This window comes from Cryptotermes secundus, unplaced genomic scaffold (genome assembly GCF_002891405.2).
Source record: "Cryptotermes secundus unplaced genomic scaffold, Csec_1.0 scaffold691, whole genome shotgun sequence".
Taxonomy (NCBI): domain Eukaryota; kingdom Metazoa; phylum Arthropoda; class Insecta; order Blattodea; family Kalotermitidae; genus Cryptotermes; species Cryptotermes secundus.
The window spans coordinates 257153-283524 of record NW_019743159.1 but is presented as its reverse complement, the minus strand read 5'-3'; the positions used below and the strand labels follow the sequence as shown (position 1 = coordinate 283524).

The 26372-nt window shown below is 43.3% G+C and overlaps 1 long non-coding RNA gene across 2 annotated transcripts; it reads right to left on the bottom strand.

Moving 5' to 3' along the window:
- Nucleotides 1-1042: 1042 nt before the first annotated feature.
- LOC117283047 lies at nt 1043-26372 on the bottom strand. Of its 2 annotated transcripts, none has more exons than XR_004514053.1 (4): nt 26298-26372; nt 20773-20870; nt 8579-9082; nt 1043-1091 (listed from the first exon to the last, which is right to left on the bottom strand). It is a non-coding gene; the product is annotated as an uncharacterized LOC117283047 (long non-coding RNA). The 2 variants fall into 2 exon arrangements; XR_004514052.1 differs by having other exon boundaries at nt 26295-26351.

The following is a 26372-nucleotide window of genomic DNA, read 5'->3' as shown; positions in this document are numbered from 1 at the left end:
TGAGTTTTAAACGCTTGCAGATAATTTGAACTACGTATGCTCACTTATTCTTTGTTTACGTAACAAGTTCAAAGGCTCACATTATGCTCAACCAACTACGCTACCGCGTCTCCTCAAATCGTTTTATAGTGATCAAAATCATAATCAAATCCTCAGCAACATTCGAGTGTCTCTTTTGTTAATTAAAATATGACCTACTTTGAAGAGGAGCCGGTATAGCACAGTCGGTATAGCGACCGGCTACGGACTGGACGACCGAGAGGTCGTAGTTCAAGTCCCGGTAGAGTCAAGAGTTTTTTCCCACGTCGTCCAGATCGTCTCTGGTGTCCCCCCAACCTTATTCAATGGATACCGGATGCTCTTTCCCGGGCGCAAAGCGGCCGGGGCGTGAACCTGACCATTCACCTCCAACTAGTATCGTGGTCAAGGAAATATGGATCTATACATCCACTGCCCCATACGCCTTCATGGCGTAGTGCTTAATTAGGTAAGTGCAGGGACACCTTTATCTTTACCTTTTACCTACTCACATGTTTACCTGATGACTTCGGCCTAAACTCTAGGGTCAAATCTAAATAGTTTTAATATCTTACGATAGTATTCTCACTGCGCTCATCATCATCATCAGTAATCTGTCAGACGACAGGTCCGCAGTTTCTTCCAAAAGAATTCCTCCACTTAATGCGATCTAGAGCTTTCTCCTTCAAANATCTTCTCCATTCTTCTCCAACACCACATTTCGAAACTTTCCAGATGTTTCTGATCTACTGCCCTAAGTGTCCATGTTTCAGCCCCATACAGAGCTATGCTCCAAATGTAGCATTTCACTAGTTTCTTCCTCAAATTTAAGTCCAATTTGCTGGTAAAAAGATTCTTGTTCTTGTTAAATGCAGGTACTGACAATAAATAAAATCGCAAAGAATGCATTGCAGTGAGAGATAACTGGCAATGCGTCAACATATTTCTCAATGTTCAACTTGTAGCAGAAGTAACTCCCTCTAACAGTTACAATCTTCTGCTTCTATTCGGAATCTTCTGCAGTGATTATAGCATCTTCCGTTTCCGTTTTTCCGTCAAAGATTCCAATCTGCCTAAGAGAAACAAGAGTCTATTAGTAAAGGAGCAGAAATGACTTAAATTGGCAGTGAAACTGTTAACCTAGAAAATTTGCATGATATAACTGAGCACTCAAGTAAGGCATGATCCTGATGTTCAGGTTAAAAGGGCTACAACAAAGGCTTGGCGTGATTTTTATTACAGTTCCGAGTTTCAGCCACTAGATGGCGTGATACACGCTACATGTGCACAGTCCCTCTCCACAAGGAAGAAGATGAAGGAGTCTCGAAACAAAAGCAAGAAAAACACTTTCGCTTAATTTCCATAATACTAGGCACGTGAAACGGTTAAAAAAGATCTTATCCGCGTCTCTCTTCAAGTTAAAATGTGACACAGAACTTAACTTATGGCCTGTGTGTGACTTCAGACTATTTAGGTTACACTTCGTACTTTGCAGCAATTCTACAAGGCAAAAGTGGTGCAAGAAGTGTTTCTGTATTACTTTAGAGCAAGGGGAGCTGGCATTCACACGGCAACAAGCTCGGGGAATGCTGTAGAGTGGAGACTACCTACGTGTCATTTCATCCGCACCGCATTAGAATGTCGTGCGCCTTCGAAACTAACTCCACAACTTCCCAACACTTTATGAAACCCGATGATTCGTTACCGTGTTCACAAGTGTATGTCATTCGTTCCTATCCTAAGCCAGATCAATCCAGTCCATGCAATCCAATTATATTTCTCTAATGCTAAATTATATCGGTTAATGGGTTATTTCACGACATTTTTCAGCTCCTGATGTTAAGTGGTGACTGGCTAAAATAATTATGAATATGAGACGAAGCGGCGGTACCTACATAAATGTGGGCCGTAATTTCTATAGAAAACCCCATGAAACCCATTAACAAGAAAACAATTTCTTGAGCGGAATTCAAACATAGCACTTCCCGAATGCACGTCACACGCCTTACATTTGTTCCAAGTTAAATTTATCTGAAACACTTGAATAGTGACCACCTTGAAAAGCTGATACTTGCTCTGCTGACCAAGAGATTCTTCGTCTTTTATGGAAAGCGAATGTTTATGACCTTCTGCAGTGCACCTATTCTGAGTTACTGCGCTGGTTTCCTGCTTCCTTAAACATTCTGCCTTAGAAAGGTTCCTGCGGCACGCGGGGCTCTCTTCGAGCTTCACGGGGTTACAACACGGGAAACCGTAATCTTCACAGACATGGCCGTAATAACGGCATACCGTGGGAAGCTTAATCCAATCGAAATTCTCACATCCTGATCATGTTTAAGAATCTCCAGGACCTTCTTGTTTTCCAGCTACATTTGTTTATACACTTCTCCATCGCCTCTACGCGTGTTACATGTCCCGCCCAACCGAACATCCGTAATTTCCTTTCCATAATCCTCAAAAAAAGTACAATTATGAAGATCCTATGCATGTACATTCCTCCGTTCTCCTATTATTTGCTCCCACTTAGAATCAATTCCCAACACCTTGAACTCCAACCTTTCCCTCATGAGCGAGAGACCAAACTTCGACATTTATATATAACAAGTAAAATTAGAAGAGTTCATAGTTCGTTGGAAGTCAACCGACGTTTCGGAGCAACATATTGCCCCCATCTTCAAGATCGAAGAATTAAGCCAGGCAAGAAACCAAAGTGAAGCAGGTAGCAAGCCAAGCTACAAGTAAAATTAGTATTTCCTTGTTTTAAGTTTTACGTTCCTTTACAGAAGAAGTAAAAATAAGAGGTTCTGAACTAAGCTGTAGGAACTAGAACCTGCAGTTAATCTGATGTGAAATCTTGGTGACACTTGTGATTAGGATTTTTACACATGAAACTATCAAAACAGCAAACAGTTTACTGGGGGGAAGAACTAACAAGAACAGTTCCGCGCATGATCCTCGGAGAGGGAAAAGTCTGACAAGGATAGTTCACGAAGCCGATAACCAGATGTCACTACGCTACCACATTCATTGCTGGCTTGTTTTAACTTAGGCTCCACAGAGCGCTGAATGTAAACTGTGCTGGTGTATAATGGAATCCACATTTGCCTAGGACTGAGGAAACCTAAGAAAATCATCAGTGAGAATAGCGGGTGTCCTGATTAAGATTCGAACCTAGCATCTAGCACCTACCACATAAAAGTCTACAGCGTTACCTTCATATCAACCTGCTCCATGCCACATGTTCTGTAGTAGGCTTACATCGGTGCATTCATCACACTTTCCACTGCGCAGTAACGGCTCTGACGTCATTACAATTACAGAGGCACCTGAACTCCAGTATCCAGATCCAGCTTCTCTAACACCTGCAGTTATTCATTTCGCACAGAATTAGAACTCGAGATTGGCAGGCCATGTAGCACGTACGGGAGCGAAGAAAAGTGAATAAACATTTTTGGTAGGAAAATCTGAAGGAATGATATTAGTAAGAAGATCTAAACGTAGATGGGGATAATATTGTTAACGGAATTGTTCAAAGTATTGCCAGGCACGGCCAACTAAACACTTCCCAACATGTAACACTATGGGGGAACTGTTTTCTATATGGTCTGAGCTAGGCAACAATAGGAACCGGATTCTCTGTAATCAGTTGCTAGATTACGCAACGGTTCTTACGAAAGAATATGTATGTTCTCACAACACTTCTTCACATGAACAGCGAAAATTTTAACAGGACTTTCTCCTGCCCTCTGTGCCAACGACCATTTTTAAACAATACCCAGTGACCTATGGGTATACCATCTGAAAATGTATGGAAAAAGTACATTCAGTACCAAACAGGCTCAAAGAAGTATGTCTGCATCTTTAAATTTACCACTTTTATAGCCTCTATGGTCTAGTGGTCAGCGTTTCTGGCTACAGATCCAGAGGTCCGGGTTCGATTCTCGGCGCTACCAGATTTTTTCTGAGAAGTAGTGGATCTGGAACGGGGTCCACTCAGCCTCATGATGATAATTGAGGAGCTATTTCAAGGAAATAGCGGCTCCGGTCTAGAAAACCGAAATTAGCGGCCGTGCGGATTTGTTGCGCTGACCACGCGACACCCTCTATCCGCAAAAGTTGACACTAAACTTCGCCGGCAAGCGGCGATCGCTAGGTCGGTATAGTTCGCTTGCGGACTAGCATAACGGAGTTTGTTTTTGTTATGTGTATATATATATATCGTAAGATCTAGTTTACGTAACTAACTAACCTCATGGAGCTGTGTCTTTGAGGAGCAGCCAGCTGCTCAGCTACTCAAGAATATCCACAAAACTTTGTTACCCGAAGGTTCATTGCCGTGTTCACAAGAGCCCTCCACTGCTCCCTATCCCGAGCCAGATCAATCCAATCCATATCATCCCATCCGATCTCTCTAAGATCCGTATCATTATTGTTCACCCATCTACGTTTTCTTTTTCTTACTGGCCTCTTTCCTTCGTCCTTCCCACCAATATCCTATATGCATTCCACTTCTTTCATTCGTGCTACATGTCCTGCCCATCTCATTCTCCTTCACTTGATCATTCTGATTATAATTGGCGAAGTGTACAAGTTATGAAGCTCCACATTATGTAGTTTCCTCCAACCTCCTGTCACTTCATCTCTGCTCGGTCCAAATATTCTGCTCAGCACCCTGTTCTCAAACACCCTCAAGCTATGTTCCTCCCTTAATGTCAGAGACCAAGTTTCACACCCATACAGAACCACAGGCAAAATTATACATTTTTATATTATAATTTGTATGTTTTTAGACAGCACACGAGAAGACAAAAGGTTCTGGACTGAATGGAAGCAAGCATTACCCGAATTCAATCTCCTCTTATTAATTTTCTCCTGAATCAGGTTTTGATTTGTTATCGTCGTTTCCAAATATCTGAACTGTGCCACATTTTCAAAACATCTGTTTCCTATCTTTATATCATGATTTTGCCCTGCATTTTGGTGACGAGACAGCAACATGTACTCAGTTTTCTCTGTGTTTACCTCTAGATCAACCTCTTTACTTGCATCAATTAAAGTTTGTGTGTTTTTCTTTATGGTATCTACATTATCACCCAGTAGACTCACATCATCGGCATAGACAACAGCTGATGTGTCCCGTTAAATTTCACTTCCACCTTGCTTTCCTGGACCCTCATAATGTCATATTTCTTCTTCAAATCTCATCTAGTCACTTCATCTGTTTTTACGGAACTTGTTTATAACGGCGTAATTTCTGCGGTCCCTCGGGTGGCATTACAACAGAGTATGATAGTACAGTAACACATCGTTATAATGGACTGTGTGTACGTCATCGCCGATGTACGCTATAACTGAGTGATGGGATATTCACGAAGTACACCATAGAATACACAGCCATTACATGCAATAAACATATATATATATACAATGTGATTACATAAAGGTTCTTACATTGGGGTTCTCTTTTATTTTAATAGTTTTATAATTACAAAGCTCTCTCAATGCCTCGACATCTCTGACATCTGTACTCAGCCAGTTGTCCGTTACAACGAAGGCACGCGATAGCGTAGTTTATTGAGGCACTAGGTTACAAGCCGGGAGGAGGCAGGTTCGTTTCCCGACGAGATCACTAGATTTTTCAATGGACCTAATTCTTCTAGCCGCACTATGTCCTTGCGAGCGTCTCAGCCAGTAACAGCAATGAGTATCAGGAATCGTTCTGTGGGATAAAGGAGGCCGGCGCGTGACGCTGACAACCTCACCACCATCTGTGAGCCGATTGTCTATAATCTGTGGGAACCTCGACGTCTCACAAGCCTACGGGCCTCCGTGGCCATGCGATAGCTTTGCCGTTTTACTGTATTTGTTAAGTGTACACATTCTCAAGCTATGCATCCGGCATCCTGTTCTCCTTTCCGAAACGACCGGTAATTTTAGATAATTGGTAAGAACAAGCTCATGAGATAAGAAGAACATTATTCTCTTTGCACTCGAGACTGAATTGCGAAGAACAGAAGTGGCAACTGTTTGCACTGAGAGACGCCGGGCTGTCTCAAGATGCATGAGCCCAGTATTGCGATGTCATGCCGAATTACTGCAGAAGGGTGTTACTTCCGCGCCATAACGCCGCACCCTCTGCAATTGTCCACTGAACCTCCAGGAGGGGGCTCACAGAGCCTTGTCATGTTAAGGCGACATAACTGATGGCAGATGTTAAGGTCAGCCGATGGACAAAGGTCAATCTGTGTAGTGGATCCGTCCTGATAGGGATTTGTGAGACAGATTTCATGTCCGGTTGGTTCCTGTATCGCTTTCCGAATGCTATCAATATCACTAGGGAGCGATGTGTAGATCTGAGCAAGGAAAAGGCTGTACAGTCTGACACAAAATGGGAGGCACAATTCTATCAAAAGAAGAGCCCAGGCATAGAGCAACACCGGGGCACGCGGTAGCGTAGTAGTAGTAGTTGTTGTTGTTGTTGTTGTTGTTGTTGTTGTTATTGGAGGGGGTGGGTTTCCCCATGCATTTAGACCAGGTATTGGTCCATTGTGCGTCCCCCTTTTGATATTCTACCAGTCTCTATACCCTACCGGTACTGGTGCGTGCCATCAGTCCCGACTCAGCCAGCGAGTTCGGCCTCTACTGGCTCAGCGGTATCTCGATGCTTCCCCCATCTACCAGAGGCGTTAGAGACTACTGTTGGGCGGGAAATGTCCTAAATTTGGCTCAGAAGTCTCCTTGAGACATGAGGTTCTTTTACGTGCCGTAAAGCTACGACACGGGACCTATGGCTTAAAGTCCCTCCCGGAGGACTTGTTCCCTGAATTTTTCCGCCCTTAAAAATTCCACGACCTCCGCCGGGTTTGAACCCGCGTACCTTGAGTCATGAGGTGGGAACGTTACCCCTAGACTACGGAGGCCGCTTAGCGCAGTTGGTTGAGGCACTATGTTACAAGCCGGAAGGTCGAGGTTCCGAGTCCCGATGAAGTGGATTTTTCCAATGGACCTAGTCGTTCCAGCCGCACTATGACCCTGGGGTCGACTCACCCTCTAACAGAACTGAGTACGAGGAACCTTCCTGAGGGTAAAGGGCGGCCGGCGCGTAAGGCTGACAATCTTATCCCCATGGTGAGTCGACTGTCTAGAGAAAATGTGGGACCCTCAACATCTCTCAACTCTATGGGCCTTCACGGCCTGTTACATGGATAGCTTTACTTTACTTTTTATACAGAGACGGTAGTACTCCTTGGACGGGTGATCAGATCGTTGAAAGGCCTCTACCTAAACACAGGACAACACAAACATAGAAGAAACACACACAGACAACCATGTCTCGAGTGGGATTCGAAACCACGATCCCAGTGTTCGAGCGAGCAAAGACGGTTCATGATTTAGAACCCGTGGCCACTGCGCTCTGCCTCATTATTTCTACTTTTTTACAATTAATAATCAGTTACTCTCATCAAGGAGACAATACAACACCAGCAAGACGGCATTGCGACCTGGTTTGTTCCCCGAGAGCCTTCACAAGTCTGACCCGTATTTCCCATAAGCGCAATGTTGTAAGCTGCAGTAACACTCCTGGAAGCCCATTTCATGCACTAAAGTTCCTAAACTTGCCTATGGAAATGGAGGGAAATTAAGTAAAACGATAATTACATATCTTTACAGACATCTACTGATCAACGTAAACGCAGATTCGATTAAAAAAAGAATTAAACTTTAAAAACTCTTTATCACATATGTTCAATTCTTTCCTGCTAGATATTACTTTATGGAAAGGGTGGTTCTTTTTTTATTGCTAGTGGGGTGGGACTAAGTCCCTTGTACTGCGGCCATTTCTGGCCTATTGTACCAGCCCCAGATGATAGGTAAGGGTGATTGTGGAGCAATTGGTGGAATGAAGATTAACAGGGGAAACCGAAGTACTCGGAGAAAACCTGCCCCAGCGCCACTTTGTCCACCACAAATCCCACTTGACCAGACGCGGGATCGAACCCAGGCCGCCGTGGTGGGAAGCCAGCGACTAACCGCTTGATCTATGGCGCAGCAAAAGGCTGGGTTACTGGACAAACTCAGAAGGGGACAGTTCGCTGCATGAGGGAGTAGGTGGGAACACCGGACTTAAGTTAGTGGGCTTTCAGGCTAAAACTGGCATGAAAAAAATCGTAAATTCGAAGGGATCGTTAAGTTGGACCGTCTAAGTCTCGGGCAAGACACGTGATATCACGTCTGAGGTTTCTCATGATTTTCCTCGGTCCCCCCAGGCAAATGCCAGGATACTACCTCAATCAGACTACAGTGACTTCCTTCCATATCCTTTCAATTTCATTAATCTTCACACATTATTTCATCTTCTGGGGGAAAGTGGATCTGCCTACAGTAGTCTCTGTATCAACAGCTGTCGTCATTTTATTAAAAAATGCTTATTTCAAAGATCTTCTTGAAACCGGGATTTTGTATTTTATCATTAACCCTATAGATGTTAAACATAATTCGAGTCTAAATGTGCGGTGTTCATTTTATTTAGTATACAGTATATACTCGTACTTGTACTCACAGAGCTCTTCAGTGCCTTTCCTGCACGAAAAACTGCGCAGAAACCTCTCCTCTTCCGTCTTCTGTTGCACACGTCACTCACAAAATGTGAAAACGAACAGGGAAAACTTACTACAGAACCTTACAGTTCTTCAAACACAGAATTACTTTACTCTGACTATTCTTCTTAGCATCACTGCTTAGGAAAAATAAAATAAGATATTTAAAAAGTGAACGTTTTGCGAACAACAGCAACCGATAAACACACCGCATCGGGTCAAACGCCTGAAAAAGAAATGATAGACTATCTAATCGGATAGAGTCAAATGGATCCTAGTAGCAGAAACTGGCTGCAGGTGTCAGTTCGTTCAGAAAATCTCCAAAGAAACCTAGACACAGAACCACTGTGAGATCTCAGTATCACTGTTTGTGTTCCAGATTTGTCAAACAACCCAAACTTCTGGACACTAACTCGACATGCATGCCAACCTCTGAATATCATTTCGTCATGTTTCTTCCTGCATATCTGAAACACAGTACAGCCTCAGCTATAGCACAGGGTGTTTCCGTGCATTCACTACGATGACAAGACAGGATAAAACAAATTCTACACACATGAAGAAAGAAGAGCGATTTTAAGATAGAGTCCTTTGTAAATGGAACCATCCAGCTCTGGAACCAACTACCTGCAGCTTTAGGGACTCTTTCCTGTAAATCACGTAATTCTAGTAAAAGTGTTAGGAAAGTGATATAAGGCGAATTGAAGGTGTGGGGCAAATCATCAAAAAATGCAGGGAATGAAGTGAAGTGAAGTAAATTGTGGTGAAGATGTAAGTGTAGTGAAGTGGAATGAAGTGGTGAAACATGAGCGCATCACGTCATTACATTTTTTTTCCCATTGGCGCTACAGCCCCAGTGGGCCTAGGCCTACCTCCATGAACTTCTCTGTTCACTTCGGTTTTTCTAGATCTTACACATTCGGTAGGACTCCTTGGGCGGGTGATCAGCTCGTCGCAAGGCCTCTACCTGTACACAAACATAGAAAAACGCGCACACACAAACTAAACATCCATGCCCTGAGTGGGATTCGAACCCACGATCCCGGTTTCCAAGCGAGCGAAGAAAGTGCATGCCTTAGACCGCTCGGCTACTGTGACCGTCTCTTCATTACATTACGTATTTCATTACACTTACGGTTTAGTGTATAGCATACTTATTTTTCATTAATATTAATTAAGGTCGCGCCATAGCTCAAGCGGTTAGTCTCTGGCTTCCCACCGCGGCGGCCCGGGTTCGATCCCGCGTCTGGTCAAATGGGATTTGTGGTGGACAAAGTGGCGCTGGGGCAGGTTTTCTAAGAGTACTTCGGTTTCCCCTGCCAATCTTCATTCCACCAATTGCTCCACAGTCACCCTCACCTATCATCTGGCGCTGGTACAATTGGCCAGAAGTGGTCGCAGTACAAGGGACTTAGTCCCACACCACTAGCAAAAAAAAATATGAATTTAGTTAATTGTAGTTGTAATTGCATTTATAATAATAATAATCTGCGGTGGGCAGTAACATAGAGGAAATATCACTGGACACCGCAGACCACAAAACCGCTAAATAGCTCATATACGTGGAGGCCACTTTCGTGGTATGGCCACGTGGACCAGCAAAGTTACAGCAATTTGTGCATCATATTAACAGCATTAGGACTACCATCAAATTCACTATGGAACTGAAGTTAATGATTCCCTCCCATTCTTGGATGTTTTGGTTATGCAGCGGGGTCCAAAACTGACAACCATTCCGTGTTTACGCCCTTACTGGCCGGCAACTGTTTCCCAGCTAACTAAACTCTAGACTTGTCCTGCTTATAACATCTCGGGACGAGCCGCATAGAAAACATCGTTTCTACCAATTCTATTGCTGCGACAAGCAGCTATAGCAAGGACCGCGTAGAGAACGCCGCTTCCCAGTTAATCTATTGGTGCATGTTAGGAATCTGTTGCCTAGCAATGAGCGTTGTTTACAGAGTCATTACTTAGCAACGGATCTGCATGCTACAATATTCTGTCTGTTAATCTATTTTGTTTATTGCATGTATGTTATAATGTTGACACCACAAGTTCAACATGCAGTAGTTTGTACGTGTGGACGCACAACAGGCAAGAGATCTGAGGTCTCTTTTTCTAGGCAGTTACGGAAGTTTCGGAGAAACATATTACCCCTATGTTCAGGGTGAAAGCGACATGGAACGGTAAACTGTCAGATTCACGTTGTATGTTCCTTCTACCGCTTTTCCTGTAACCCCCGGCAGGTCTAAAGCAAGTCCGAGCAGATTTATAGAATCCTATCAAATATATCATGATTCGATGGCTTTAGTCACCGCCTTCTCTTCCTCACCCCCCTCCCTCAACGCTGCTTCCCCGGCCTGGACATCACAGCGGTATGCGACGCCTGAAGTCAAGAGTGAACAAACTTTCAGAGGCAGATGGTCATTCATCTTATCGGAGTCAAAATAATATAAATTGTTATATAAATTCATTATTCTCCGCCCAGTTGTAAGGTAGGCAGTGATTTCTCGGTCAGTACATCTAGTGGCTGTGCACTGAGGGCCCAGGATTCATATCCCTCCATGAATCTTGGTAAATGTTTTTGTCCCCATCAAATTAAGAACTGCTCTGAAGAGCAGGAAACCTCCTACGGTTGTTTCCCCACCGGTAAAGACGGCTGAAGCGTCAGAACAACTACCACTGTCTAAGTAAAGAATAATTGGTGCTTTATTTCGAAGACTTAATGGAGTGATGCGCCGGTCACGGTAGCCCAGCGGTCTAAGGCATGCACTGTCTTCGCTCGCTCGGAAGCCGGGATCGTGGGTTCGAATGTTTCCTGTGAGGTACGAACTGAATTCTTATATATTATTCTTATACACTGCCGGTCACAGTAGCCGAGCGGTCTAAGGCATACACTGTCTTCGCTCGCTCGGAAGCCGGGATCGTGGGTTCGAATCCCACTCAGGGCATGGATGTTTGTGTGCGTTTTTCTGTGTTTGTCTACAGGTAGAGGCCTTGCGACGAGCTGATCACCCTCCCAAGGAGTCCTACCGAATGTGTAAGATCTAAAAAAACCGAAGTGAACGGAGAAGTTCATGGAGGTAGGCCTAGGCCCACTGGGGCTGTAGTGCCAAAGAAAAAAAATGGAGTGATGCTTAATGACAGAAGCAACGTAGGATGATAGGCGTATTTATGGGCGTAGCACTCATTGGAAAGGCGAGGAATGCGTAAAGTGTTGGAACAACCAAGCGTAGCTAAGAGTGTAATTAACAAAGCTGATCATAAGGAAGTAAAGGTAATGGTGATATTGTCCATGAAGACGAGTGGGGGAGTGGAGTTATAGCTCCACCATTCTTGACCTCGGAATTAGATGGAGGTGAATGGTCAGCTCCAACCGCCGGCCACTTTACCCCCGGTACCCACTGTATAGGAGGTTGAATGGGCTCCAGAGCAGGTCTGAAAGTTATGGAGAATAGAAAAATCTCCCGTCTCTACCATGAAATGAACCAAGACCGTCTGTCGCTATACCGACTGAGCTATCCCTTATTTCTCTTAAAGAAAGTGTCGTCAAAATTCACTTGGGTCAGGATAGAGTAAAGTGGCATCCTCTCATGAAGGTGGTAATAATTAAGATTATAGAATAATTTTCTGCCCTGAAGATGGAAGCAACATATTCATCCGAAACTCTGATAACGTTCTACCAGACTATATGGCATCATATCCCAGACGACGGTTATCTTCGTCACTACCGCGAGAACCCCAAGCCTTATGGGTTCCATAGACTAGCAGCTTCTGTAGGGCTCCGCATCGCGGTGTTAGTAGGTCCTCACATTAATTTGCAATTAGCACTGTGTAAGGCAAAGTGTCCCTGTGCTTAACTAATTAAGCACTACGCCATGAAGACTTACGGATATACAGACTCACGTTTTCTTGTCCCCGGCACTAGTTGGAGGTGAGTGGTCAGCTTCACGCTTTGGCCGCTTTACCCCGATGAAAGAGCCCCCGGTACCCATTGGTTAGGATATCTACCTAGGGGTAGGTAGATCCTACCCAGAGCCGATCTAGACGATATGGAGAAGTGAAAATTTTTTGCCCCCACCGCGACTTGAACTCCGACCCATTGGTCGTCTAGCCCGTACGCCTTCTATTTGCAAGAGACAGTGGGTCTTCACCTACTGCTGCTTGACTTCCTGCCGCACTGCTCCAGCAGACTGAGGACCCGATCGCAGTGACAGCGGAATCTGAGCACCGTCATCTCGGTTTAAGCACGTCCGCATTTTCTGTGTTGTCCTATAAAGATAAATGTCTTACGATGCACTGAGCCTCAATCCAAGGAGACTACTGTAAGTATGAGAAGGATTAAGGAAATCTTTACGATTAGAGGGGACCCAGACCCCTACCCGTCTTCACAGCCAAGTAGAGGAAGGTTCATGTATTTCATGGGATACAAAGCCGCTCAGATGCTATACGTTCCTCCCCCTCGCCAATCTGTCCATTGTTTATTCAAAGCTTTCGCTCCACAACACCGAAGTACAGGACGACACTAATACAGCAAACCCGAGTATCGAACTCGACAAATATCAGTGCAGGATTTTCAATAGAGTGGCACGTTAAGACGCGGGATACCAATTTTATATAAATTCTGTAGGTTTAGTAAAGAAATCCAATTATCTGCCAAGTTGCTTGCAGGTCTCATAAAAACTGTGAACTTTATTTCTTTACGGGCGAGCATTCAGGCCGGAACAGACGAACACTTCTGTCACGTTTGACGGAGCTCCCCCCCCCCCAAATATACTGCAGCGTGCACAGCCCTTGCTGTGTGACATCCCGTTTCTAGGTAACGAAACGTACGCAATAATAGAGTTACCCAGAATTACTGGGTATTTTTACTTTTTCCATCGTCCGGAATTCTAGGTAATAAAGGACACGACGTTTCGGAAACTGGATCTGTTTCCGTCTTAAGGTGAGAAATGGAAGACACCTACTCAGTTGGGCCCCTTAGAAAGAGCTAATCTCAGTCATTAGGTGTTTTCCTTCCTCACCTGAAGACGGAAACAGGTCCGGTTTCCTAAACGTCGTGTCCTCTATTACCTAGAATTCCGGACGACGGAAAAAGTCCAAAAATCCAGTAATTCTGTGTCACCCACCATTGTCAGAACGCTTTCGAATCTCACAGAGTTACTGTTGGAAACGGTGTTTTCTACTCGGTTCTTGCAGAGTTGTTCTAAGAAAGACAACTGGGACGACCCAGTTAGCGAGGATCCCGTGTGGAGGCGGGGTGCAATACCTCCACCGTATCCCTGAGAGTCGTAGAAGGCGATGAAAAGGGAAGTCTCGAATCTGAGACAGTAAAATATGAACATGAGTCCCGTGGGACTCGGACCAGAGAACGACTGCGCTGCCGACGGCAACTGTTCCGTTTCTTAACAGCCTGCAGTACACAACTGACTTGATGAAAATCAGAGTTCCTTTACGACTTCAGGTTTACCACCAATCAGTTCGGCTTGGCGCCAAGCCCCTTGAGACTCACGACTAGATAATTTTTGCCGACTGAACCCTTGCGGTCATAGTCATCCCGTAGCAGCGGCCATCTATTCTTGCTTATTAAAGTGCGTTACCTAGCAGCGAATGTCGTTTCGTATGTCGTTTCGCGGTCGCTGCCTAGAAACGGGCTTAAACGCCACAATATGATAGGATTTGGGGATCTTAGTTGCCGGGATGAGGGGGAACGCCCCACGTACTGCATTTATTTATTTTCAGGTTGTTTAATGACGCCTTCAATAGCTAAACTGTAGAGTGACGAATAGATTGACGACGAATGATAATTTGGAAAGGATGTTGACGAAAGCGGTTGTGGTCTAACCGAGGACTATTCCGGCGCTTGCATGGGGGAATAAGGACAACCAGGAGAGACATCAGTCAGGACAGCCGATGTACCGGCCGAAATACGAACCCAGCATCTCCCAACTACAAGTCAAGAGTGTTATTGCTAGACCAAACTGTTCGGTTACTGCTGTACCGACTAGAGACATAGAGAAACTGAAATCTGCCTGGGCGTTCAGCTAGGAAACAACGTTTTTGAGATATTCTCTGCCTCCATCATCAGGGTAGATGTGGGGGATCGATCGTAAGTTGCTCGTATGTCAGACTGACTGGCGGCCAATCAGTCAGCTCGTCTCCGTGCCGAGCCCTTTCTTCACCTCATCTGAAGTCTTACATCTGACAGCTGCACTTATAGAAGTTATGGAATATCTTCTGACGAGACAATGGGTCTCTCTTCTGTCATATGTTTTTGAAAACCGAATATATTGAAAAGTTATTTACAATTCTGTGTACATATTATCTCACAAATGTCTATGCAAATAAAATCTTAGTGATAGTGCGTGAAATTATGGTAATACAGTGCGCCGACAGAGCGCAGCGTGCGCTGGTCACAGGTATTATTAATTCTTCTGTTAGGTGATTCTGTTACAAAAGTCTTTCCGTCATCAGCTGTCGTAATTTCCATGTAAAATGCTTATATAAAAGAGCTTCTTGAAACATGAATTTTGTAATTTTCAGTCCTGTTGGTTACGACTGAATTCTGAGAATGCAGAGCCCGAAATGTACAAAACAAGACGTAACATATATACAGGAGATATAGGGCCTCATGTCAGGTCAAAAGGGAACCAAGTCTATGGACTCTGTTGTAAATGGGGACCGCCCAGGCCGACTCTTGCCATCCTGTCGCTCACCCGGCCAATAGGGAATAGCCTGACATATATCTATGGCTCTAAGCCCTTTGTTGCACCTTCGCAGCTTTTTAAGTTTCTTGTTCTTTTACACAGTTGGTACGACTCCTTGGACGGGGGATCAGCCCATCGTAGGGCATCTACCTACACACAGAACAACACAAACAGAATAAACGCAAACAGACATCCATGCGTCAAGTGGGATTCGAACCCAAAATCCCAGTGTTCATGCTTTACACCGCGCGGCTTCTCACATATATAGATTCTGTATAATCAAACCCTGAAGATGGAGGTACAGCAAGTCTCCGAAATATCCGTTTCAGCTCAACCACGAGGAGGATTTTCCTTAGACGATTTTAAAGGGTTTATTCGAACGTGAAAGCTTCAAATCTTACATAAAAATAAAAAAATAGGAAAGACATAGGTCACTGTAGCACTAGATAAATAGAGATTTACTCACACTCACACACATAGCTCGGGCTGCTGACCCGAGGCAGAAGCGTCCAAGTAACAATTATAATGGAATGTATCGATATCATTTAACTGTAGCGATCTGACTGTCTCATTCCCCTCTCCCCCTTCCACTGGCTCCAGTTCTAAGTGCTGCTACTACTACTATAACCTAACAGGTTCTTTTCGGGAGGTGCTCGGCTCGAATCTTAGGTGGGACACCGATTATTCTTAAGATCTTCATGGTTTTCCTCAGTCTCTGAAAGCAAAGAGCGGAATAGGACGGCGATTAAGCCACAATCGCTTCACTGTAAAAGATAAAAATGGTAAAGTTATCCCTGTAACAGATTGTGAAGGCCCATAGGGTTGTGAGACGTCGAGACTCACACATTTTCTAGACAATCGGCTCACAAATGGCAGTGAGGTTATCAGCCTTACGCGCCGGCCGCGCTTTAACCTCATGAAGATTCCTGGTACTCATTTCTGTTAGGGGCTGAGTCGACCCAAGGGCCATTAGGTAAACTGAAAAAATCCACTTTATCGGGACTCGAGCCCGCAACCTTCCGACTTGTTGCATAGTGCCTCTACCACCTACATCATTATAATTTATCAATCACCCTACCATTCGACGGCACATGGTCCCATACTGTGAACGTCGTTAAATTAGCAACTAAAAAGTACTGCTAGGAGTAGCAATTGGTGCTGATCTGAGATAGTTCTGGAAAAATCTCTTGATCTTACCGGGAACTGAAAGCCGGCCGTCCGGCCAGTAGCCCGCCGCTACACCATTTAAGCTATACGTACTATCATGTGTTAGTAACCAGACACGGGGGTTGGATTGGTAACTGGATTTATTGAACACTTATAACTCGTAACTACAAAGGATTATAACGCTATCGCTGAACTACCACGCTTAAAAAACACTATAGCGTACGCTAAGTCCCGTTAGTCGTTACTAGGTTATAGTCTTCACTAGGCGTTACTAGGCTACGGCTGCTAACCGTGAAAGTTCTTCTGCTTCGGCGCCCACGTTCTCAGTGGATCGCGGCTGGCTTAGAGTTCACTCTCAACCGCTACTCGTTGAATCACTAGCAATCCTTGTCGGTCGGTCAGTTAAATTTCTGCTGGTCCTCGCCAGCACATTAAATCCTGGTTTCAGGTCCCGTCGGGGCCTATGATCACATTTTTCTTTTAAAGGCTTGTAAGTGTTCTGAAACTTGACCTCCTCTTCAACGGGAGAAGAGTTCTGACTGCTACTGGTCACTACTCTCTCAACTGGGGGTGGCTTGAGTGGGCACTCGCTCAGCAACTGGTCCTTGGTTATCTCTCATTGATTCACTGACTGACTGCTGGCCCTCGCCACCACAGAGATTCTTGGTTCCGAGTCCCATGGGACTGTCTGACGGCTCTGAGTCGGTTCGGTCAGTAGGCCGATCGGTCGGTTGCGCGAGTATCCTTTCCCGCGGATACATGTTTATCGAGCAGTGGAAACGTGTTTATTTTGTCGTTGCCTAGCAGTGGGCAAAGTTTAAAGTATCATGTCAGTAATATATATTATCTTACATGTGGTTCCATGTGATGTAGAGTACAGGTAAAGCTATCCCTGTAACAGGCCATGGAGGCCCATAGGTTTGTCAGCCTTAAGCGCCGGCCGCCCTTCACCGCCACGAAGATTCCTGGTACTCATTTCTGTTAGAGGCTGAGTCGACCCAGGGCCATAGTGCGCCTGGAAGGACTAGATCAATTGAAAAATTCCACCTTATCTGGACTCGAACCCACGACCTTCCGACTTGTAGCATAGTACCTCGACTAACTATGCTACAACGTGCCTGTGTGAAGAGGGGGGGGGGGAATACCTCCAGCGTGACCTTGCGAGTCACAGGAGACGACGAAAATGGAAGTCTCAAATCTGAGACAGCAAAATATGGTCGCGAGTCCCAAGGGATTGAGATCCCAGAAAAAATGCCCTAGCAAGGGCCAGCAGCATGTACAAAAGACAGACCCGTCCTCTCATCAGGGAGGGCGCCCCACTGCGTAGAGAATACTACTTCCCACTTGCTCCATCGTTGCGTGTTACGAATCTGTTGTCTAGCAGCGGGAGTGTTTGCAGAGCCGTTCCCTAGCAACGACTGTCTCTGCTGGCTTCACAGTTCTTGCCTTGAGCAAATATGCCACAGTATCATCTATAGTGATTTACACAACAGAATGCACGAAATTTCAGAGAAGAATATCTTGTTTCTCCGCACAGTCTCCTGTAAGTCTTCGTAAATTTATGGTTATTGACATCTACTGTCTGTGTTCTAGAGCCAACCAATGGGTCGTGTGGAACTTGCCAGGGCAGTGTCTGGATCTGCTTTGTGGGAGGTAGGTTGACGCAAAGTAACTAAGGAAGGGGGCCTCAGTCAAACCCACTATGCATTCTATTGAAAATGACCAATACAAAGGCACGAACAAGCTATCATTTCAGAACCACAAGTTAGTCCATATACGCCTACAGCATTACGATTCTGCAAGGTCGAGAACGAACTTCGACTTAATACATAAATGCGATTAACACTGATCCCTGCCAACGTATACACAACAACATTTCGGTCAACTGAATTGTTTGGTGCAAAAGGGGAACAGCTCCACGCTTATAAACTTGTGGGGAAGAGTACAAATTGAAACCGCTTTCACAGATATTGCACCTTTACGGTTTCTATGAAGCCCACAGGATTATGGCAAGTCGAGATCAGTTTCAAATGCAATGTAATTGGATTTCCTCTTTCCAGTCCAAGGAGCATGAAGTAGGATATGGTTGGGGTTTGGCTGAGAAATAATGTGCTTTACCTTGCAGCCAGGTAGTTGACCTATCGACTCAGCTGTACATTGTACCAGAGACCAGCTGCTGCTTCAAGACGGAATATAAATCCTAAGAAATGGAGTACTCTTTACGCTATAGGCCTAAGAGCAAACAGTACTCCTGCCTGTGAAATAAACGTGGAATTTCCTGGCTGGACTATTGATTCTTGAGTGGGGAGATCTCTCCATGTTAGGTGGGTCCCTTGACAGCACGGCACGGCGCGTCCTCATGTTGCGGATGGAGGACACGGCCTACAGATACGGTGAGTAGATGCGAATATATTGAATCAGCAGTCACGGACAACCGGCAAGGGGTGGCCCTTCAGCTTGGGAGTTGGGCGTGTGGTTAACAAATCCTTACGGTAAAAAAAAAATAAGCTTGTTACGAAATGTTATAAAGGACCTCGGACGTGGATGGATTCTATGGATAAACGACCTAAGAGAAAGAAAATGTATATGAGATTTGGACCTTGGAATGTTAGAAGTCTATAAAGGGCAGGTTCGCTCATGACAGTTGCGGAAGAAATATCAAAATATAAGATATATTTAGCGGGAGTACAGGAGGTCAGATGGGACGGAGGTGACCGAACCAGCAGACGAATATACATTTTTCTGTGGAAAGGGGAAAGAAAATCATGAATTAGATACAGGTTTTTTATTATGTAAGAGAATCGTATCAGCAGTTACGAGGGGGAGGAGTTTGTTAGTGATACAATATCACACATAACACTAAGAGGTCGCTGGTGTGATATCATTGTTATGAATGTTAATGCCCAAACAGAGGATAAAACTGATGATATGAAAGACAGCTTCTATATGGAACTGAATCTGTATTTGATAAAGTCCCTTAATACTACATGAAAATTTTGTTATGGGATTTCAATATCAAAGTGGGTAAGGAAGACATTTTCAAACCAACGAATGAGAAAGACAGTTGCATGAAATTAGTAATGATAATGGAGTTAGAGTAGTAAACTTTGCCACACCCAAAAATCTGACAAAAGTACACTGTTCCCTCATCATAACATTCATAAATTTACTTGGATATCTCTGGATGGAAAGACTTACAATCAAAATTTCATATATGTTGATAGAAAGGAGATGGAATACAATCGTACTGGATGTATGATCATTCAGGGAAGCAGAATGTGATGCTCACTACTACCTGGTGGTGGAAAATTTAGGGAGAAACTGGCAGTGAGTAAACAAACAACGCACAGATTTCATAATCGAAAACCACAGAAATTGTGACTAACAACAACATGGTTATCATTCCCCATCCTCCTTACTCGCCGGACTTAGCCCCCTGTGATTTTGCTTTGTTTCCCAAATTGAAAATGAAACGTTTTGAAAGAGTGTCTGACATCCAAAAGAAATATCGCAAGCGGTACTAGACAGCATTAAGGAAAATGACTTCCATGGTCCTTATGAAGTGTGGAAAAAAAGGAAGAGATGGGATCGCTGTATACGTTCTCAAGGAGACTGCTTTGAAGGAGACAGCAGCTAAAACTGTGTAATTTAAGCCAGCATTTTTTTTATGTAGTTCGGGAACTTTCTGATAGCACCTTGTACACTGTATATTCCATTAATACCATAAACTTTCTGAACAAGTAATTGCTACTGATGAATCATCTTATATTTTACTGTAACTGCTGAGAAGGGCAGCGCCATAGCTCAAGCGGTTAGTGTCTGGCTTCCCACCGCGGCGGCCCGGGTTCGTTCCCGAGTCTGGTCAAGTGGGATTTGTGGTGGACAAAGTGGCGCTGGGGCAGGTTTTCTCCGGGTACTTCGGTTTCCCCTGCCAATCTTCATTCCACCAATTGCTCCACAATCACCCTCACCTATCATCTGGGGCTGGTACAATAGGCCAGAAGTGGCCGCAGTACAAGGGACTTAGTCCCACCCCACTAGCAATAAAAAAAAACTGCTGAGAAATTTATCATGGTGAACTACAAAGGGTAGACAAAATAATGTAAACACTAAGAAATTAAGGAACAGAAATTCATTGAGAATTGTGGAGCCATATCTCCACTGTCCCATACGACTTCATAGTGTGTGCTTAATTAATTAAGCACAGATACAACTTTACCTTACGTTATTGTAATGTCTATAGCTTAAAAATGAAATTCATTTATAAAATAGTAATAGCTTACCTGCCATATGCTGTTCCCAGTAGATATTCTGGAATTACAAGTGCAACCATTGGCCAGAGAGCACTGGCAAGCATTGAGTAGGCTACACCTAGGATAGACTGTAAAGAAAGCAATTATCAGTATCAACATTTACATGATACCATGTCCACTAAATACAGTAAGCTGAACTTCAATATATGGAAAGGACAAATATTATATTTGCAGAGCAAGGATTACTAGTAGTTACTATAGGATTCTGATGAAGGTGTATAACACATCTTAAAAACCAGTACGATGGATGAAGTCCGAAAACCCAATATCTCCAAGGATTACTAACTCCACTTCACAGCTAGTTTAGATACTTAAACTCAGAGACACTTCAACACTGCCACCATAACAGAACTTGAACTCCATGCAGCTGAACCCTCTTTGAGAAGCTTCCAGTTATGCAGCTACATAAGAATTTCCAAACATTTTATGGAACCAAAAGGTTCATTACTGTGTTCACAAGAGCCCTCCAATGGTCCCTATCCTCAGTAAGATCAATTCAGTCCATACCACCCCATTCTATCCAAGATCCACCTTAATATGATCTAGTCTTCCTATTGGTCTCTTTCCTTCTTGCCTTCCACCTAAATCCTATATGCAGTCCTCTTCTCCCACATCCATGCCACATGCCCTGCCCATCTCATCCTTCTTGACATGGTCATTCTATTTATACTTGGTGAACAGTACAAGTTATGAAGTTTCTCATTGTAAAATGTTCTCCAAGCTCCTATCACTTCATCCCTCTTCGGTCCACATATTCTCCTCAGCACCCTATTTTCATGCATTTTCGTTTTATGCTCCCTTAATGTCAGACATCAGGCTTCACACCCACACAAAACTACAGGCAAAATTGTAGTTCTGCATATTTTAATTTTTACGTTTTCAGACAGTAGATGAAAAGACAAAAGGTTCTGAACTCAAGGCCTGCAAGCATTATCAGAATTCAATCTGATCCTTATTTCTTCATGAATCATATTTTGATTTGTTATTGTCCTTCCCATATATTTCAAATGTGCCACATTTTTAAAGGATTTTTATGTTGTGATTTTGCCCTGTATTTAGTCATACCTAAATATTTTAAATTTGACACATGTTCAAAATACGTTACTTATCCTTAAGTTATGATTTTGCCCTGCATTTCCTCATTCACAAATATCTGAACATTGTCACATTTTCAACAGATTTGTCAGTCATCTTTGTGTTATGATTTTGCACTGCATTCTGGTGACAAGACATTAACATACTGTAGCATGTAGACCCATGGCTAAGTAATGACTCCATAAATAAAGCCCATTGCTAGACAACAGATTCCTAACAAACACTAATGGACTAACTATGAAGTGGTGCTATCTACGCATTCCGTCGGCCACCTGTGTGTCGCAACAATAGAAGAACTGCTGGAAGCTGTGTTTTCTATGTGGTCCACTCTGAGGCTATATCGTCCAACTGACTGAGTTCAGTTTATACAATAATATGCCTATGGCAGCAGTGTTCTTGGACATCAAAAAGGCCTTTGTTATCACATAGCACTCTGGCGTGCTATATAAGTTATGTAAATTGGAATTTTCGGCCAGTTTGACCAAGTTCATTAGCTCCTTTCTTTCACAACGCAAACTCAATGTTTCAATGGAAGACAAAATGTCTGCACCAATGGAAACGTGAGCAGTGGTGCCTCAAGGTTCTGTTCTGTTCTGTATTTTGTACAACATGTACGCAGTTAAGTCAGTAAGTAAGTTACAAATGGATATAGAACTTAAACAAATGAGAGTACTGATTTGAAAAATGCTTTTATTTCTCAACATAATCTCCCTGTACATTGAGGTACTTGTCCCATCGTTTCACAAGCCCCTGAAAACCAGCAGAATAAAATTCTTTGGGCTGCTGTCAGAACCAGGCAGTGACTGGGATCACGAAGGCATACTGCTCACCGCATTCCAGGCTCAAGGACAAACCATAAATGCCAACTCCTACTGTAACATCCTCAGGAAACTTCATAAGGCCATTCAACAGAAGTGACCAGGACTCCTCACCAAAGGCGTGTTGCTCTTGCATGAAAACGCACGTCCCCATACTGCCAACAGGACAAATGAGATGCTGCAAAATTTCAAGTGGGAAGTCTTTGAGCATCCTCCGTATAGCCCTGACCTTGCTCCAAGTGACTTCCATTTGTTCAGCCCTCTTAATATGATCTTTCGGCTGAACATTTTCCTGACAATGAAGCTGTAGAAAGGGAATTCACTGCCTGGTTACAACAGCAGCGCAAAGAATTTTATGCTGCTGGTTTTCAGGGGCTTGTGAAACAATGGGACAAGTAACTCAATGTACAGGGAGATTATGATGAGAAATAAAAGCATTTTTCAAATCAGTACTCTTATTTGTTTAAGTTCCATATCCATTTGTAACTTACTTATTGACTTACCCTTGTATATAAATGATGCCCCAAAACACCTGGAGTTTACCTAACCCTCTCTGCTGATGACACTTGTCTGTACATGACAGATCAAAAGAAGGGTTTAGTTGTCAGAAATCTCCAGTGTGGTTTCAGCTCAATGAAGTCCTGGTGTGAGCACTGGAATATTAAAATAAATGAAGATGAGACTCAGGGGATTTACTTTTCTCACAGCCATCGACCACCTGAGTCTTATCTTACACTGAATGAACAAAATATTCCATTTGTAAATAGTGCAACATATCTCGGTGTAATCTTTGATAAAGGGGGTTACATGGAAATTACAAATAGAAATGTTCGAAGCCAAGGCCTTCAGAACATTTACACATATTAGAATATATTTCCTGTAATAAAATGAGTGATTAAGCACTGACATTAAACTGACCCATCACAAAGCGCTCATTAGGAGTATCATGACTCATGCTTGCCCCACCTGGGAGTTTGCAGCAGACAACCATCTACTGAAATTGCAGTGCCTGCAAAACTAAGTTCTCCACACCACTGGAAATTTTCCAAGGCGCACACCAGTCTGCGATGTGCACATGGCTTTCAAACTTCCATACATATATGACTATGCAGGTAACAAGCAGAAGTCATACAAAATCATGAAAATGGAAATGTTCCCAACATTGAACAAGCTGAACACTGACAAAGGAAAGTATAAAATGCTTAAACTTGGTGGCAGTGAAGCATATGACCGTTTCAAGTGACTAGACTGCCGTGGTAGCGAATACTACTAGAAATAGGGCATAATCTGCTGTACTGAGCCTGGACTGACAGAGGCCTTGTATATGTTCTATATACATAAATTTAATAAAATGTAAATTGTACATACTGACAACAGACTTATTACTGAGAAATAGAGATCTGGTCTTAAGCCCAGATGGGTGCTTTATTCCAAGACAAAATGGCCTACACGACTGTCGGTCATAACATAATTTTGACTTTGACGGTTAGATATTGCATATACATGCAATATATTTTAATAACATATAAAATGTAAATATATTGTACATACTGACAACTGACTTACTACTGCTGACTGTGACTCTGACAAATGACAGACCCATCATCTCACCAGAGAGGATGCCCCACATGAATAGGGCAGTAACTGTCAAAGAGAAACTAATATCTGGCCATGAGCCCCAGATGGGACTCAATATCAAGACAGACTGACTGACTGATCGTCAGTCGCAATGTGACTTTAACTTTGACCTGAAACTTCACTAGTGCAATGGAGTTGAATCGAGTTGAGTTGATAGTCGACAGTTGCAGGACAGTCACCAGCCAGTAAGAATGTGAGCACATAAGCAGAGGACATTGTTGAAGCCATTACCAGAGAACTGGTGAGTTCCCTAAATGTGTTAAATTAAATACCGGTAGTGTAATTAAGTAAACCGATCAAGAACTCATACTAATGGTAGATACAATATTGTAGGTATGTAAGCAGGCCTAAATATTGCAGACACAAAACACCAAATCTATTGACAATTTTCTCTTCCATAAATTATAATAAGTAACAATACCTAACCTAATAGGTTGAGTGACAGCAGAAAATCATTCACTGATGTGGATTGAAATACAATAGCTTGGCCCAAACTACATAAAAAGCAAGACAGTAAAAGGAATTAAAGCATTAATTAATCATATGTCAACCATGATGCCTTCCTTTACTGACTTATATACAGAATGCGACCATTCTTTCTGACGCACCCTGCATTTGCAAAACAAGCAGTTCCCATTCTTTTGTTGACATAAGCTATTCGTACATCCCACACATTCCGTAAAGCTGAATAAGTATTGCAACGGATATATAAAAGTGAATGTTATCATACACAGTATTACTGCAATGTTTCCTAAAATATCAGCTATGTACTCATTCCAACTGAAAGATTTGTAAATTTATGTAGGTTGTGATATTATTTAATTTCAATAGTTCTGTTACTGGCTTATTAACGTCTATGTATCCACAGTCTGTCAATAATGCAACAATTGCTTATTCACCACTCAACACTTAACACATGTTTCGGCCATAGATGTCATCTTCAGGTGTCTTAATACGTGCAAACTGTTACACTGCTCTTGTGTGAGTTAAGACCATGCGTTGCAGTTCACTTAAAAATAACATGAATATTCATTAAAATCCATTAAAATTTCTATTCAGATTTTTTTGTAAAATGCTATTCCACCTCATAAGGGGTGTAGTCCACTTGTTTGGAGCTATGTGATATTCCAAACGGTTCGTTTCTGCAGCTTGTCTGTCTGTTTGTTAGCCTGTTGTTTTGCTACGTGAAGACAACACCACACGATGCTAGCGGGTACACACAAGCAAGGGGCATATTACAGAGAGCATACGTAGCAAAACAACGGGCTAACAAACAAACAAGCTGCAGAAACGAAACTTTTGGAATATCACATAGATCCAAACAAGTGGACAACACCCCTTATGAGGTGGAATAGCATTTTACAAAAAAATTTGAATAGAAATTTTAATGGATTTTTATTAATTATTTACGTTATTTTTAAGTGGACTGCAACGCACGGTCTTAACTCACAGCAGAGCAGTGTAACAGTTTGCACGCATTGAGACACCTGAAGATGGCCATCTATATCCAAAACATGTGTTTAAGTGTTGAGTGGTGAATAAACAAGTGTTGCGTTGTTGACGGACTTTGGATACGTAGACGTTTAATTAAAGATTTGCAATGGCCGCGCCATAGCTCAAGCGGTTAGTCGCTGGCTTCCCACCTCAGCGGCCGGCTTCAAACCCGGGTCTGGTCAAGTGGGATTTGTGGTGAACAAAGTGGCGCTGGGGTGGGTTTTCTCCGAGTACTTCGGTTTCCCCTCCCAGTCTTCATTCCATCAAATTCTCCATCATCATAATCACCCAGAGCAAGTACAATTGGCCAATCAATGGCCGACGTGCCGAGCGAACCCAGCTGGACTCAACCCCCACTATGCGAATAAAAAAAAAAAAAGATTTCCAACAGGATTCTGAAAAACAGAATTACTGGCTTATCTTTAAAAATTACAATATAGTTATTACCACGGTGCCTGTAATTCCTCATGAACATTACCACGGACGACCACGGGTGAACACATTACTGTCACATTTTTATTGCTA